We start from the raw sequence: 18248 nt of genomic DNA, 5'->3' as shown, positions 1-18248 counted from the left end.
GTATATGTTCATATTTTTATACTTTTGTATTTTTAAATTTAAATTCCATATTTTAATCTTTTGTATATCCATATATGTGTATTTTCTATTTTCATCATTATATTTTAATGTTGTTATCATTTAATTTGCATATTCACATATTTCTATATTTTCATGTTTCCGGTATTTTTATATTTTTATTATTTAATTTTTTAAAACATTTATATTTCCATGTTATATATTTTTGTGTTTCAATATTTTTATATTATCTTATTTTCAGCTCTTCACATTGTCATATTTTCAAAATTTTATTCTTTCATATCATTTTTTATATTTTCAAATTTTCAATATTTTCATATTTTCATGTTTTTATGCTTTTTTGTACTAATATTTTTGTATCTTCATTTTTAGTTTCTGTTTTCATATTTTTTATTTTCATATAGCAATTTTTATTTTTTTATATTATAAAATTTTCATATTTTCATGCATTTATATATTTATATTATTGTATTATGTACCTTTATATTTTCATGATTAAACATTTTCATAGCCCACTACAAAACATCCCAGGAAGGAAAGCTTCACAACTCACCATGTAACCTTTATGCAGACGACTTCCTGGCACATGACCTGCTATCTGATACTCATAACATTCTAAATAATAATTAAATTCTTTACAATTTCCAGCTTCTTCTTCAAGAGATGTACATCCCGAGTTAACTTCGGCTCGCAGTTGATGTTAAATTCTACAAATATATATAAAATTTAATATAATTTCTTATTATAATGTTATTCATTTCACTACATATTTATATACATACAACTACCAAAATAAGAACTTAAAAAGAACGCGGTGCGTATGGTACGGTATGTCCACGCATCCTTCAACCCCTGTAGATTCGTGATATGTATCACGTTGAAGTGACTACTTGAACACGATACATCTCGAAGAATCATCTCTGCGGCAAACACAACGCAGTGGGCCTGGCCGCTTTGACGTTTATGTCATACCACTGGTATGCTGTGAGCCTCAATATTGACAAGAAAAATTATTGGGCGTCATCTAACTCAATGATTTTCCAGGATGCTTTCTTTGTACTGGCTGCGTTTGTGTTCGATTAGATTAGATTAGATTGTATGGGAACCGGAAAAACGCAATCGGGTGGGAAAATTCTATCCCAAGATGGTGTGGAGTCCTTCGTCGAGATCTTCTCGGAAGATTGCGCTTTTAGATTGCTCGTGTGTTCCCCAGGCTTGATGCCTCGTCGGCGGGACTTTTGATGCCGCCAGAATAGTAAACTTATTGCTTGCCAACAGAGCCAGCTGGTCGCTGGTTGATGGCGGAAACACGGCAACTGCGCGTCTCCATTGCATTGGATATAGTTCGCAGTCAGGATTTCAATCCAAAGGAGAATGAGAAAACTTGTCATGTCTGTATACACTCTCGACACGCCTATTTATACCGTTTTTCGGAAGCTGCTATGATAATGGGGCTACACCACATGATACATTTCTCTGAAAAAGCCCCAATTGTGGCGGGTTCTGATGATGCATTTCAACTTGTTTACACAGCTGTGCGAAAAATATGATCCCCAACATAAAACGAGCGAGAACAAAGCATTTTATCCCCTCAGTGGGTGCCACGTATCCGAATCATTCTTTTATTCAACTTGTTTCCAAGTGTGATAGACTTGTTTTCATAACTTTTTCTGATTCGGAGAGGTTTTTGCCTCTCTTTTATCGTTGTTCGTTATCTATTGAGAGCGATTTCAAGCAATTACATTAGGCAAATTTGGATTAGTTTCGGAGGTTGCTTTTAGATGATCTAAGTACTGCGGATGTTCTAGAAACAGAATTTAGGCTTGCATGCGAAGTGGTATTAGCTGTTGTCATGATCTACGAACTCCACACAATCAAGCTCTGTTGATCAACCTTCGTAATGGAGACAGTTATTGAAAAATAAACAAGTTGTGTGACCTCTTCTTGATATATGTTTGTATTCCTTGTAGTTCTTGTTGTTGTCGTGGGCTCCAGGTAGTTTACGAACTCCATAGAGTCAAGGTCTGTGGATCAACCTCCGTAACGGAGACAGTTATTGGAGAATAAACAATTTGTGTAAACCCTTCTTAGTATATGTTTGTATTCCAAGTAGTTCTTGTTGTTGTCGTAGGCTCCAGGTAGTCTACGAACTCCACAGAGTCAAGGTCTGTGGATCAACCTCCGTAATGGAGGCATTTATTTGAAAATAAACAAGCTGTGTGACCCCTTCTAGGTATATGTTTGTATTCCTTGTAGTTCTTAATGATGCTATTGATGCCAGGTAGTCTACGAACTCCATATAGTCAGGGTCTGTTGATCAACCTTCGTAATGAAGACAGTTATTTGAGAGTAAACAAGTTGTGTGACCCCTTCTAGATATATGTTTGTATTCCAAGTAGTTCTTGTTGTTGTCGTGGGCTACAGGAAGTTTACAAACTCCACAGAGTCAAGGACTGTGGATCAACCTCCGTAATGGAGGCAGTTATGAAAGAATAATAAAGTTGTGTGACACCTTCTGGGTATATGTTTGTATTCCAAGTAGATCTTGATGTTGTTATTGATGCCAGGTAGTCTACGAACTCCATAGAGTCAAGGTCTGTTGATCAACCTTCGTAATGGAGACAGTTATTAAAAAATAAACAAGTTGTGTGACCCCTTTTTAGTATATGTTTGTATTCCTAGTAGGTCTTATTGTTCTCGTGGGCTCCAGAGAGTCTACGAACTCCATAGAGTCAAGGTCTGTGGATCAACCTCCGTAATGAAGGCAGTTATTGAAGAATAAACAGGTTGTGTGAACCCTTCTAGGTATATATTTGTATTCCAAGTAGATCTTGATGTTGTCATTGATGCCAGGTAGTCTACGAACTCCATAGAGTCAAGGTCTTTGAATCAACCTTAGTAATGGAGACAGTTATTAAAGAATAAACAAGTTGTGTGAACCCTTTTTGGTATATGTTTGTATGCCTAGTAGTTCTTGTTGTTGTCATGGGCTCCAGGTAGTATACGAACTCCATAGAGTCACCGTCTGAGGATCAACCTCCGTAATGGAGGCAGTTATTTAAAAATAAACAAATCGTGTGACCCCTTCTAGGTATGTACTTGTATTCCTTGTAGCTCTTGATATTGTTATTGATGCCAGGTAGTCTACGAACTCCATAGAGTCAAGGTCTGTTGATCAACCTTCGTAATGAAGACAGTTATTTGAGAGTAAACAAGTTGTGTAACCCCTTCTTGGTATATATTTATATTCCGAGTACTTCTTGTTAATGCCGTGGGATCCAGATAGTCTGAAAATTCCATAGAGTCAAGGTATGTGGATCAACCTTCGTAATTGAGGCAGTTATTGGAGAATAAACAAGTTATGTAATCCCTTCTTGGTATATATTTGTATTCCAAGTAGTTCTTGTTGTTCTCGTGGGCTCCAGATAGTCTACGAACTCCATAGAGTCAAGGTCTGTGTATCAACCTCCGTAATGGAGGCAGTTATTGAAGAATAAACAAGTTGTGTGACCCCTTCTAGGTATATATTTGTATTTCAAGTAGATCTTGATGTTGGTTGTTATTGATACCAGGTAGTCCACGAACTCCGGGGCTCTCCTTAGCCGTGCGGTAAGACGCGCGACTACAAAGCATGACCATGCTGAGGGTGGCTGGGTTCGATTCCCGGTGCTGGTCTAGACAATTTTCGGATTGGAAATTGTCTCGACTTCCTTGGGCATAAAAGTATCATCGTGATTAGCCTCACGATATACAAATGCAAAAATGGTAACTTGGCTTAGAAACCTCGCAATTAATAACTGTGGAAGTGCTTAATGAACACTATGCTGCGAGGCGGCGGCTCTGTCCCAGTGTGAGGATGTAATGCCAATAAGAAGAAGAAGAAGTCCACGAACTCCATAGAGTCAAGGTCTGTTGATCAACCTTCGTAATGGAGACAGTTATTGAAGAATAAACAAGTTGTGTGCCCCTCTCCTAGGTATATGTTTGTATTCCAAGTAGTTCTTGTTGTTTTCGTGGGCTGCAGGTTATCTACGAACTCCAAGGGCCAAGGTCGGTGAATCAACCTCCTTAATGGAGGCAATTATTTGAAAATAAACATGTTATGTGACCCCTTCTTGGTCTATGTATGTCTTTAAAGTAATTCTTTTTGTTGTCGTGGGCTCCGTTATGGACGCAGTTATTGAGCATTGAACACTTTTTGTGGCCCCTTCTTGGTACAGTAATATCCTGATTTTATCATTCCTAGTAAATTCTGGGGTGATGAAATAGAAAATGTGACAAAATTGGAACAATTTTTATTTTCAATTTTTTTGTTTCGCTAATATGAATCAGTTTATGCATTGGAAAGGCAAAATAGGTGAACGGAACCCGTAATTTCTTGTTGAAGAGGCTTCCAAAATTCTTAACAGGTTCTCTGAATTAATTCATAATAAACCACAGGCGGTGAACGTTTCACGTTTCACGAAAATCATTGTAGTTTGCGGTATTATTTGAAAATAATAAAAACGACAAAAATGCGGGGTCGACAAAATCAGAGTGGTGTGAATACTGTATATTTTCGCATTCCATGTACTGCTTGTTATTGTCATGGGTTCGAAGTAATCTACGAACTCCGTAGAGTCAAGATCTACTGGTTACCCTCCATGATGGAACCATTAATTGAAAAAAATAACAAGTTGCGCAACTCCATCTGTTGGAATGTGTGCATTCCAAGTAGTTAAAGTTGTTGTCATTTGCTTTAGGCAGTTATTGAAGAACAAACAAGGTGTGTAACCTCATTTTGATATATTTGCATTCCAAGTAGTTCTTGTTGTCATGGGTTCCAGGTAGAATACAAACTTTATTCATATCACGTACGAAACTGTTTATTCCTTGGAAATGCAAAATGTGAATAAATTGGAACGAGACAACTTCACGCGGGAAACGTAAGGAAAAAAACGGGCTAATATTTCAAAGACCATGTACCGTATTTATATCAGGTTAAATACCAACTAGTTATTGGTGTAAGCCTAGAAGTATTACTCCATAAATTTCTAGGATGGCCATTAGCATATGCCATGGACACATTTTATTCTATGGACCACGAAATGGTTTTTGAAATAAGCCGAAAGATTTCTGGTTAGGCGTGTAGATCTTAAGGCCTTTTCCAGAGTTTTTTGCATGACCATGAACCTATGCAATGGACGCATTCAATTTTATATATCACAACGGGCTTGTACCACTTTTGAAACAAGGCGAAAGATTCTTGATTAAGCGTGTAGATTCTAAGGCCTTTTCCCAGGGTTTTCTTGGATGACCATGAACCTATGCAATGGACGCATTTTATTTTATGCACCACAAAGGGTTGGTACCACTTTTGAAACAAAGCGGAAGATTGTTGGTTACGCGTGTAGATTTTAAAGCCCTTCTCCAGGGTTTTCTTGAATGACTATGTACCTATGCAATGGACGCATTCTATTCTATGTAGGGGGGTTGTACCACTTTCAAAACAAGCTGAAGGATTTTTGATTACGCTTGTAGATCTTAAGGCCCTTTCCAGGGTTTTCTTGGATGACCATGACCCTATGCAATGGACGCATTTATATCTATGTACCACAAGGGGGTTGTACCGCTTTTAAATCAAGCAGAAAGAGCACTAGTTACGCGTGCAGATCTTAAGGCCTATTCCAGGGTTTTCTTGGATGACCGTGAACCTATGCAATGGACGCATTCTATTCCATGTACCACTTTTGAAACAAGGCGAAAGATTTCTGGTTAGGCGTGTAGATCTTAAGGCCTATTCCAGAGTTTTTTGCATGACCATGAACCTATGCAATGGACGCATTCTATTTTATGTACCCCAACGGGTGTTGACGCCAAAAACTAACGATTGCTGGTTCTGGAAGGCACCTTGGCTTCTGTGGGTAATCTCCCTTTGGACTTGTACACTGGACAAATAAAACACTGATAGATGACTGTTCTCTGGTAACGATTCGATACAACTCTTTCTTTATTACATTCGATAGCTTATTTATACTGGTTCACTCGTAGGAATTGGCATGGATCTGATTACAAAGAATTATTATATATTACATAGGCATTATAATACAAGGTCTTTGCGATGACTATCTTTCTTGTTCTTGACCTATTGTTTGTACACTAGAGATAATTTAGTTCAAAGGGCTTTATAATAAATGGAACTCAAATTAGGGGAAAGTGGCGTCAACAACGGGCTTGTACCACTTTTGAAAAAAGGCGAAAGATTTTTGATTAAGCGTTTAGATTTTAAGGCCTTTTCCCAGGGTTTTCTTGGATGACCGTGAACCTATGCAATGGACGCATTCTATTATATGTACCACAAAGAGGTTGTACCACTTTTGAAACAAACCGAAAGAGCTCTGGTTACGCGTGTAGATCTTAAGGCCTATTCCAGAGTTTTTTTGCATGACCATGAACCTATGCGATGGACGCATTTTATTTTATGCACCACAAAGGGCTGGTACCACTTTTGAAACAAGGCGGAAGATTGTTGGTTACGCGTGTAGATTTTAAAGCCTTTTTCCAGGGTTTTCTTGAATGACTATGAACCTATGCAATGGACGCATTCTATTCTATGTACCACAAAGGGGTTGTACCACTTTCAAAACAAGCTGAAGGATTTTTGATTACGCTTGTAGATCTTAAGGCCTATTCCAGGGTTTTCTTGGATGACCATGACCCTATGCAATGGACGCATTTATATCTATGTACCACAAGGGGGTTGTACCGCTTTTAAATCAAGCAGAAAGAGCACTAGTTACGCGTTCAGATCTTGAGGCCTATTCCAGGGTTTTCTTGGATGACCGTGAACTTATGCAATGGACGCATTCTATTATATGTACCACAAAGAGGTTGTACCACTTTTGAAACAAACCGAAAGAGCTCTGGTTACGCGTGTAGATCTTAAGGCCTATTCCAGAGTTTTTTTGCATGACCATGAACCTATGCAATGGACGCATTCTATTATATGTACCACAAAGGGGTTGTACCATTTTTGAAACAAGGCGAAAGATTTCTGGTTACGCGTGTAGATCTTAAGGTTTATTCCAGGGTTTTCTTGGATGGCCGTGAACCTATGCAATGGACGCATTCTATTCGATGTACCACAAAGTGGTTGTACCACTTTTGGAACAAGGCGAAAGATTTCTGGAAAGGCGTGTGGATCTTAAGGCCTATTCCAGGGTTTTCTTGGATGACCGTGAACCTTTGTAATGGATGCATTCTATTATATGTACCACAAAGGGGTTGTACCACTTTCGAGACAAGGCGAAAGATTTCTGGTTAGGCGTGTAGATCTTAAGGCCTATTCCAGGGTTTTCTTTGATATCCATGAAACTTTGTAATGGACGCATTCTATTATATGTATCACAAAGGGGTTGTACCGCTTTTGAAACAAGCCGAAAGATTTTTGATTACGCGTGTAGATCTTAAGGCCCTTTCCAGGGTTTCCTTGGATGACCATGTGGTACATCAAGGGGGTTGTACCGCTTTTGAAACAAGCCGAAAGAGCTCTGGTTAGGCGTGTAGATTTTAAGGCCTATTCCAGAGTTTTTTGGATGACCATGAACCTATGTAATGGGCGCATTCTATTCTATGTACCACAAAGGGGTTGTACCATTTTTGAAACAAGGCGAAATATTTCTGGTTACGGGTGTAGATCTTAAGGCCTGTTCCAGGGTTTTCTTGGATGACCGTGAACCTATCCAGCTTTTTACGCTAGCCATAAATCCACTATGGTAATTCAGTTTGGCATTTGCTGTGTACAATACTTATGGTAAAATTCTGGTTGCTAATAACTACGCTAAACTGTTTATAAGAAGAAAATTTTCACTTTGTTTATTTTGAAAACGGTTTGTCCACAAGATCTTTCACATTTTTGTATAATGGAATGTTTTATTGGCATCTTATTAACATTTCCTATTATATTTTAGGTGGATCGAGTGTAACTGCGGGTGTTCAGCATAGATTCTCTTAAAACTATCTGATTTCATCACAATAAATCTAAGGGATGGCGTCCTTGAAGGAAATATTCTGAAGAGCAAAGATTAACCGCTTTGCAGAACAGAATAGCTCATGTTTCATGGTATCGATGCGATGGCTACATTTATTCGGACTTTCTTTTAACACCTCCACACAGCTTTTGCCCCTCTTTCTTAGAAGCCTTATATTTCGTGTCATTTTGACCAATCATCATTTGGTTAATGGCGTCATCTGCACGCTCATCCGCCGTATTAGTCTCCCGGAGTGTGTGGTGGACTCGGTCCTAGGTCTTTCGCCAAAACCAAAACCACTCTACCCAGAAACCTTTCCACAGAACCTTATTCTAAAGCATGTCTCAACCGACCCCGGGGTAGAGCCTCGACGAACTATCCAAACTAATAATTACAATACCAGTGGCGGTTAAAAGACGTGTGTAAAAAAATGTAAAAAAAACTATTATTCCTGGATTCCCGGATTATTAAAAAGATGTGCAGGGAGAGATACAAACTTAATCAAATCGTCACCAAGACAATTTGGCAAAAGAGAAATATAACAGCACTTCAAATGGAGTTCGGAGTTCGTATCATATTTCGTGAGTCGAAATTTCCTTCGTAGATCAAGAAAACTTTTTACACAAATATGTATTCATGAATGTCTTCAGCTGGGCTTTTTTAAATGAACAGTTCTTGCGCTCAAACATTTTCCAACTCCATGCAACCCGTCAAGCAATCACATTGTAGAAAAAGCTTCATATGAAATCCATAAATATGGCTTTATACCCAAAACATCTAAAATAAAATAAATATTAGTAAAGGGGAAATAGAAAAACAAAGCGAAACTTTTGACGTGTCAATTGCGAGTAGGACTTCAAGGTTACTAGGATGGTCCTATAAAATCTAAATATGTACACAGCATGTGTCAAAATTCAAATACCATAGTTGATCCGTAGCTATAATAAAAAGCTGGATACAATGGACGCATTCTATTCTATATACCACAAAGGGGTTGTACCACTTTTGAAACAAGGCGAAAGATTTCTGGTTACGCGTGTAGATTTTAAAGCCTATTCCAGGGTTTTCTTGGATTGTCGTGAACCTATGCAATGGTTGCGTTCTATCCAACGTATCACAAAACACAGGTCCAAGCTCCAGGAGGTTCATGTAAAACTTGGAAACTATGATGAACGTCTTACTGTGCGTTATCAAGGATCTGCACCCCTCATGACTTGTTGATTTCTTGGCGTACCAAGAACATCTTAAGGCCTCAGCATTCAAACAATTGACGACCACGATAACGGAAACAATTTGGACGACCCTAATACCAAAATTGGTAGAAGACACATCTTAAGATTGCAAACTTTATTTACGCTCCAAATTCCAAATAGCGCTCCCTCTTTTTACGCCCTAAATTCGTAATAACGCTCCCTCTTTTTACGCTCTGATTCCATTCACGCTCCCCCGTTTTGGGCGCAAAAAGAGGTTTTGCAGTATTAAACAACTTTGGAAAAGACCATAAAAATGTAAAAATTATATTGAAAAGTTATATCCACTCTTGCCTAAAAGGGTTTCACATGGTACTTGTAGAAGAAAGCTAGAACTTTCAGATGCCATCTGAACCTACTGCGCCATTTTGCGCCGAAAGTAGTTCTTCTTCTTCTCATTGGCATTACATCCCCACACTGGGACAGAGCCACCTCGTAGCTTAGTGTTCACCTTAGGCACTTCCATAATTATTAACTGCGAGGTTTCTAAGCCAGGTTACCATTTTTGCATTCGTATATCATGAGGCTAGCACGATGATACTTTTGAGGGAAGTCGAGACAATTCCCAATCCGAAAATTGCCTAGACCGGAACCGGGAATCGAACCCAGCCACCATCAGCATGGTCTTGCTTTGTAGTTGCGCATCTTACCGCACGGCTAAGGAGGGCCGAAAGGAGTTAGCTACTCAAGGTAAAAGTTAGTCCAAAAATAATGGAAAAACTTAAATTATTTTGTTAGTTTAAAAGGTAGAAACTCTCTATAATAATCAAAACGCATATTTTGTTGACTCGAATAATTTTGTAGAAGACCATGAAAATGTAAAAAAAATGGGCTGAAAAACTGTTTTCAAGGAGGTCATCCTCAGATAACGCTCATAATTCGATACCTTTAAAAGACAGAGCTTCGGAATGTTCTACAAAGTTTCTCGTAATACCGAAAACTTTACCTTTTCTGAAGAAACCAATTCACTATTTATGTTTTTGGTGAAAAAAAATCATATCACTTGGATCAACATCAAAAAATGCGTCTTTTCATGTCTAAAAATTTTGTAGAAGGTACCAAATATCCAAAACTGACAGTTTGAAAGTTATTCCATTTTGATCGTGAAATAGACGAAATCGAACACTGTACAATCTGTTCGTTAAAGTATGGGATATTGGCAAGCTATCTTGTACCTAAATTTCTTTTCAAACACGTATAACATTCTTCAGTCGCGACTAGTTGGTTTAATTCAAGATTTGACACAAAACGCTAAATGCAAAGAATGCTGGGCCAAGCACGTTAAATACGGTTGCGTGCGTTTTGACAAGTTTTCCCATGGGTTCTTGCCACAAACTTTTGTTCCGGGTGTCGCAATCTAAAATAAAACAGAGTTGTTGCTTGTGAAGTGTGTATGTAGTATAGTTTTTAATTATTGTGAGCTTCTTATTTTTATATTTGTATATTTTCGACTAACTATTTGCTGCGAAAAGTCAGATCTACGAACAACGTGAGTCCTTTAGAATTTGTTTTTTTTTTGCAATAGTATAATGCTGCCAAGCAATATGATCAAACCGCGAGCAAATGTGTACCCCTTGATTGCCCTTTATACATCATGTGATGCTGGATTCAAAGAGAATGAACTATAGCACTACGCCACACTACGCGTAGGTGGTTTGTCCTTTTCAGAGCGACAAGTGTGCTCGCCAGCACCGGCCGGCTCTCGCTGGCAGACATGTTGGGGTCGTACTGCTTTCGCTTCCTTTTGATCTGCTTTCCTGTCCCATGGGGCACCTATACTGAAACCCGAACAGGGGAGTATTTGCCCATCATTATCATTCGTGTTTGTTTATCCGGCTTTTATTTTCATCACCCTTTTGTGCTCCTTTACCATCGCTGGGTGTTCGCAGTGGTCGTTCTCCGATGTGTTAATGGTGCTAACGGCCGTTCTGTGGTGGAAAGTGTGACAGGGCCCCAGCCGCACGGTAGTTTTACCGGTGAGTGCTGGAGACCCCGATCCCAAATGGCCGGAGATGGTCTTTTGTTTCCGTTTGTGAGCTTTTTTCTCGTTGATAACCATAGCCACAGCAGTTTGCCATGGTTTGCATTTGAGTGGTAAATCCGACATGTGCATTCAGTATGATCTACCGGTTTTTTTGGGAGAGACGTTTTACTTTGTAAGACGATATATTTGTTTCCAAAGAACAAAGGCAATTTTGTTACAATTCCGTTGTATGCGACAATGTAGGTATAACATGAATGAAAGAAATTCATAGATGCGATTATTCATCATGTATTAGCATTTATTAGAAACCATTATAGCTGCAATAGTTTTTATTATTCCTAAATTTAAAAAAAAACAGTTTTAAACAGAGAATGAATCCATTTTACTTCTCTTTTTAGTTATACATTTCTCTCAATTTTGTGAATTGGGAATATTGGATAAATTTATTGTCCAACAAGTCCCTCAAGAAATTTCCCAGATTATTGATAGATATCATCACGTAGTTTGGCAGAGTTTGCAATGTCTGTCTACACCCAATGTCTTTTTTCACGGTTGGTATTTATTAATTTCTCAGTTAACCTGAAACTTCACAGCTTTTAAAATACCACCTTTGATTTTTTTGTGAATTTTTTCGTGGGATGAACTCATAGTTTCATTGGCGCTAAAAGTCATAATCGACTAAAACCCAACCGTGTCGACTAAAACCCAACCGTGTATAAAATCATTTTCCAAAAATCAGAATCACTTATCAAGTTGATATCAGAACACTGAAAAAGGTATAAAATAGGAAACGAAATTCCTATCTGTTGATACAAACTACTATAATAGAATAAGAGAGGAGATTGTGATCTATTTATTGTAAAATTATAATATAAAATAATAACTCTGGGCGATATTATTACATTGTTATACAAAAAATCTATGCTCTAAAAAAATATTGCAAGAAAAACTTGCAAAATTGTAAGGTCTCATACACTATTTCTATAACAATCTAGCATTTTCGCATATGCCCCGGTCTTATACAAGTTTTGGTAGGTTCCTAAGCAGAATTGTGAGGAAAGTTAACAATCACCGGTTGGGTGATATATAGTTGTACTTTATGAGCGATATGAAGGATTGTAAGAAAAACACATGGATCGATTTTTTACTGCACACCTAGTTGTTCGATGAGGACGGTATTCCATAAACTTGTTTCTGATAGTTCGCCAACTACTCAACCTGGGTCAAACTCGAAGAACAATACAAACATTCAACGAGCATCAATTTTAATGAACGTCAGTTTGTGTAACATGCACTAATTAACAATTCATTTTCCACCACGGAAACAACAATGCAGTCATTTGCTGTTCTGCAGCAATAGGTTGAGACAAACTTTTGCAACTGTTGAGTTCCGAACCGAGACCGCAATTCCACTACAACCGCGCGATATGTAAAATGCAATGAATAATAATGCAGGTTTACAAGCACTCTAGCAGCAGTCAGTACTCAGCAGTGGCGGCTGCCTACCCACATTCGGGGCAGGAGCGAGCAACAACTATTTGATCACATTCTACCTCATCGCCTTCTTTTTCTGAGGTATTCAGTGGCAACTATTCATTGAAATACTTGCTCATGGGTAGGGTTGATCATTTCATTGCTGTGTTAATAAAATTGTCAGATTTATTTTTGAAAATGGTAAAATTATTGATAAAAAACATTATGGCTGCGAACCGAAAAACGCATATTCTGACGTTGATATCAAATTACAATCAAAATATGTATGATCAAAATTTCATTCTTTACAATTCATAACATTTTTTCAAACTACCATTTATTTCGAAGGGTCATTCGTCGGGAAGCATTACGGAACCGGAATCATGTTTTTCAATATAGTTTTTTATTCTCATACACTTATATTAGTTTTGGGGAACCGAAAGACTCGCGATTCGGTCGAGATTTGGGAATACAATAATACAGTAGGAAAGGAATTTGGGTTGCTTAATTAATTACAATGCTGATGTTCACATCCTTGGCGCTGTTTCACATCTTTATCGGGAAGACCTTTTTTTGGAGACTGCAACGAGAGGAAGACTTAGGAATGGAGTTTAAGGGAAGATTACGAGAGGACGACCTTCTTAACGTAACACGGAAAGCACGAACAATCATGAAATCACATCATTTTCATAATCGATGCTTATCTGTTTTGCTTTTCTCGTATTTCTACAACAAATATGGCTTTGGAAAAATAGCACCGGCACGTGCTTACTCGCAATATGCATGCTGATACATTACAGTTTCATCAATCAACTGAAACCCGAAATTCGGCGCTCCAAAATTAAGAGGTAATAAAATTAAAATGATACAAAAGATAAGAAAAACTCAAAGGTACAGCCCAATCGGGTTGTACGCAAAGGTGACGTAGGACTACGTAGCTTCATTGAACGTTGTAGCCGAACGGACTTAGTATTGCTTAGGGGCTGGCAGTAAAGTGTAACGGTATGTCAATTGTATACATCGCGAAACATCAAATCAATTTTTATATATCTGTATTGGATTTACACATTCTCTATCCAAAAGACTGAAACATCAAGTGAAATTTTCTGAACTTTGGGTTTGTTTACGTTTTTGATTGGAAATGCGAATCATTGAAAACAATTCATTTTAGCAAACACTAGAATAGCTGAAGAAAATCTGATTTTAGTGGGTTCACTGAATCAAACATGAATTATGTACCATAAGTTTTGAAGAAAATTATGTATCCATCGCTAAATAAAATTGTACCCTTTGTGCATTTCCCAAGTTTATCGTGGCGATTCTAATAAATAAGGTCAATCAGATTTATTTTTTATAATACGCGTTTCAAAACATGATAAAAAAACAAAAGGTTAAATCTCGTTAGAAAATTTCACTTCCTACTTATAAATAGCTGCAGAAGCTATCGCAGCGAATATTATTTCTGCCCCAACCATTGACGGTGCTTCCTACGTCTACCTCATTGTTATTGAATTTTCTGGTGATTTGAAGAATATTTATCTTGAATCAACTCTCTTCTATTAAATATGGTGGACCTGACAAGAAACGATTTACGCTTATTGATACACTTTTACAATCACTATCTGCGATCAAATACACCCGATTCATTTTTACACGGGGGATGCGTTCCGTGTAAAAAAGAATTTAGTTCAAAATTTGAAAATCCGTGTAAAAAAAGTTCTATGATTTCTCGACAAATCATGCTAAATAGAGCAACTTTGCAAAAATTTTGTATGGGGTTTTTTTACACGGCCGTGTAAAAAAAATCCGTTTAAAAACAGAATCGGGAGTATCCAATAGAAAATATCCACGAAGCTGTGACTACAACAGCACAGGAAGTGTTAGGCACTGCACAGCGACACGCCAACGAAATGGTTGGTTTGATGAGGAGTGCCAGCGAATGACAGACGAGAAAAATGTTGCTAGGAGTCGAATGCTAGTGGCTCGTACCCGTTCCAACAGAGAGCGGTACAGTGTAGCAAGGGCAGAAGAGAAACGAATCCACCGCAGAAAAAAAAGGCAACACGAAGAGAGTGTGATAGCTGAAGCGCAGGAGAACATGGATAGAAACGATATGCGGAGGTTTTACGCAACTGTCAATGGCGCGCGGCATAATACTGCGCCAGTGCCCGCCATGTGCGATGACCGAGAGGGGAATTTGATGACAGACAAGACTATGGTGGCAAGGTGGTGGCCCGGTGGAAGGAGCACTTCGAAGATTCGTTGAACGGTGAAAATGAAGGTGTATTAAAGAGCAGGATGGACATAGTCGGCGACGGTTAAGCCTTAGAACCACCAACGCTGGACGAGGTTAAGGAGGCTCTAAACGAGCTGAAAAACAGCAAAGCTGCTGGGAATGACGAGATCCCGGTAGAGCTTCTCAAACACGGAAGTGAGCAGCTGCATCAATCAATCCACCACATTATCCATAAAATGGGAGGATGAAGAACTGCCTGCCGGCTGGTTGGATGGCCTCATATGCCCAATCTATAAGAAAGGGCACAGACTAGAGTGTGCCAATTACAGAGGGATCACTCTTCTGAACTCGGCGTACAAAATCCTGTCGCGTATCCTGTTTAACAGACTGAGACCGCTTGAAGAGTCCTTCGTCGGCGAATACCAGGCAGGTTTTCGTGAGGGCCGATCAACGACGGATCAGATGTTTAGCCTGCGGATGATCCTTGATAAATTCCAGGAGTACAACTTGCAGACTCACCATCTGTTCATTGATTTCAAAGCAGCGTACGATTCAGTGAAGAGAAATGAGCTGTGGCAGAAAATGTCCGAACATGGTTTTCCGGCGAAACTGATTAGACTGATACGTGCAACGCTGGATGGCTCGAAATCAAGTATTCGGATTGCAGACGAAGTGTCAACCTCGTTTGTGACCTTAAATGGATTGAAGCAGGGTGATGCACTTTCGAATTTATTGTTCAACATTGCACTCGAGGGTGCTATTAGGAGATCTGGCGTGCAGAGGAACGGCACCATCATCACGCGGTCGCATATGCTCCTGGGCTTTGCGGACGACATCGACCTCATTGGAATCGATCACAGAGCAGCAGTGGAGGCTTTTGGCCCACTGAAGAGGGAGACGGCGAGGATAAGCTTAATCATTAACTCTACCAAGATAAAGTTCATGGTGGCAGGTAGAGATAGGGGAAGACCTAGTGGTTTTGGTGCAGAGGTAGTGCTTGATGGGGATGTGTTTGAAGTTGTTGAAGAATTTATTTATCTTGGAACGCTTGTGACATGTGACAATGACGTTTCCCGTGATGCAGACGGAAACGAAATTTGCGCTATACAAAACTCTGATTCTACCAGTGGCCCTTTAGGGGCATGAAGCATGGACATTAAAAGAGGCGGACCGGAGAGCTTTCGGGGTTTTCGAGCGAAAAATGCTGCGTACTGGTGTGGTGTGGTGTGGTGTGGTGTGTGGCGCAGACGCATGAATCATGAGCTGTACCAAGTATACAAAGAAGAAAATATTGTGAATCGAATTAAATACGGCAGACTTCAGTGGGCTGGTCACTTAGTGCGAATGTCGGAATAAAGAATAGCGAAAACAATATTCAACAGAGAACCAGATGGGGGCCGGCATCTTCGTGGAGGGCCTCGGTGGAATCGGACCTGGGGACCCTGAACGTTCGGGGAAACTGGAGAAACATCGCCCAAGTTCGACGATTATGGAGCTCTACAATACGACAGGCATAGCTGTATTGACACAGTAGCCAACCAGGTAGATAACTAACTCAACAGCAGTCTGAAACACGCGAGAAAAGTTCACTTGAGCTGCTGGCCGACCACACGATGATTTATTGCAGCAGACGCCATCGTTGAGGTGAAATTCGGCGTGGGTTGCGGAATAAAAAATTCTGCAGCAACAACACCGACCCGAAGGCCTCCACCGATGCCGATGCTGGGACCGCACACAACGAAATTTTAAACAAAATGGCTCGCGTGCGCAGTAAAGCTGCTTTTATGTATCTCATAAAGTAAGTGACATTCCGCAAAGAGCGTATCAGCATCAGAAATCGATCTTATAGTCGGCGTCGATGGGGGTCGTCGGCGTGGTTACTGCTGAAAACTCATTCCGAAAGATGGTCGTTGTCAGCAGGAAGTAAACCTTTCTCGGTCTGATAGTGATTGTAAAGCGGTGTTGAACTTAGTCTGTAGATTAAAAAACACCTTAATAAAGACTAAAAAAAAAATGATTGTAAAGGTGCATCTAGCATAAATCGGTTCTTTTAAGGACCACCATTTTGAACGGAAGAGAGCGTATTCGTGAAGTATTTTCTTCAAAGTGATAGAAAATGTAATGGATGTGATGGCGTCAGTTGTTGCTACCGGAAAAATGCGACGCCGACGTAGCTTTGTATTTTTTAAAATAAAAGACAAAAATGGTTCTTGACGAATTTTCTTCAATGTCCATAAGCGTTTGGCGATGGCGAAAAGTTGGCATCGATAGAGGAATTACGAGCGCGCTTCGGAGGGAGAGGTGCCATTTAATTCATTCGCCTACTGACTGCAGGAAATTCGATGGTATCAGTATCGGTATTTTTATTCGCTGTCGTCGGCGTTAAGAGAAATTTTCTCGCTAGATTCTTACTTTGGTTTTGTTGCTATTATTTAGTCATTCAAAACACGCATGATTGAAAATGCATAAATAGGTTCTTTTAAGGATCACTGTTTGTATAAGACAAAGTTCATCCGAGATGAATTTACTTCAAAATAGAAAACAAAATACTTTGTCAGGCCACTCGATAATTTTTCGCTAAGACGCCACCATTTAGAATAAATTTTCAGCATCGCCACTGGTGGCACTGGACCACAACAGACGCCATTTTTGTTTTCAATGCTTCCTTCGCATAAAATTCTAGTTTTGAAAAGAACCGATTTTTTATTCACAATGTGCCTTTCTAATCATTAACAGCTATCAAACATTAGTTCGAACCCTGCGATGAAATTTTACTTTGTGTTGCTTCTGTCGGCGCTAACCACTCAATGACTTACTTGCGAGAGACGAGTGCTACTGTCAACAACCGCCACTCGCCGCTGTTGTTGACCATAGAGCTATCGCTTCCATCACTGAGGTTGAATGATCTGCAGTAGACTACTACCGATGCGATGGTTTTCTGTTGAGACTGCTACCAGCGCCATCGTGTTGCTATGTCCACTCCGCCGTTTCCGCTCTGCGTGAAATCTTGTTTGAACTAATTAGATCCAAACCTGCGGTGCGGTAAGGCGCGCGGCTACAAAGCAAGACCATGCTGAGGATGGCTGAGTTCGATTCCCGGTGCCGGTCTAGGCAATTTTCGGATTGGGAATTGTCTCGACTTCCCTGGGCATAAAAGTATCATCGTGCTAGTCTCATGATATACGAATGCAAAAATGGTAACCTGGCTTAGAAACCTCACAGTTAATAACTGTGGAAGTGCTTAATTAGCACTAAGCTGCGAGGAGGCTCTGTCCCAA

This window comes from Armigeres subalbatus, chromosome 2 (genome assembly GCF_024139115.2).
Source record: "Armigeres subalbatus isolate Guangzhou_Male chromosome 2, GZ_Asu_2, whole genome shotgun sequence".
Taxonomy (NCBI): domain Eukaryota; kingdom Metazoa; phylum Arthropoda; class Insecta; order Diptera; family Culicidae; genus Armigeres; species Armigeres subalbatus.
The sequence above is the reverse complement of the archived record's forward strand: the minus strand, read 5'-3'. Positions refer to the sequence as shown.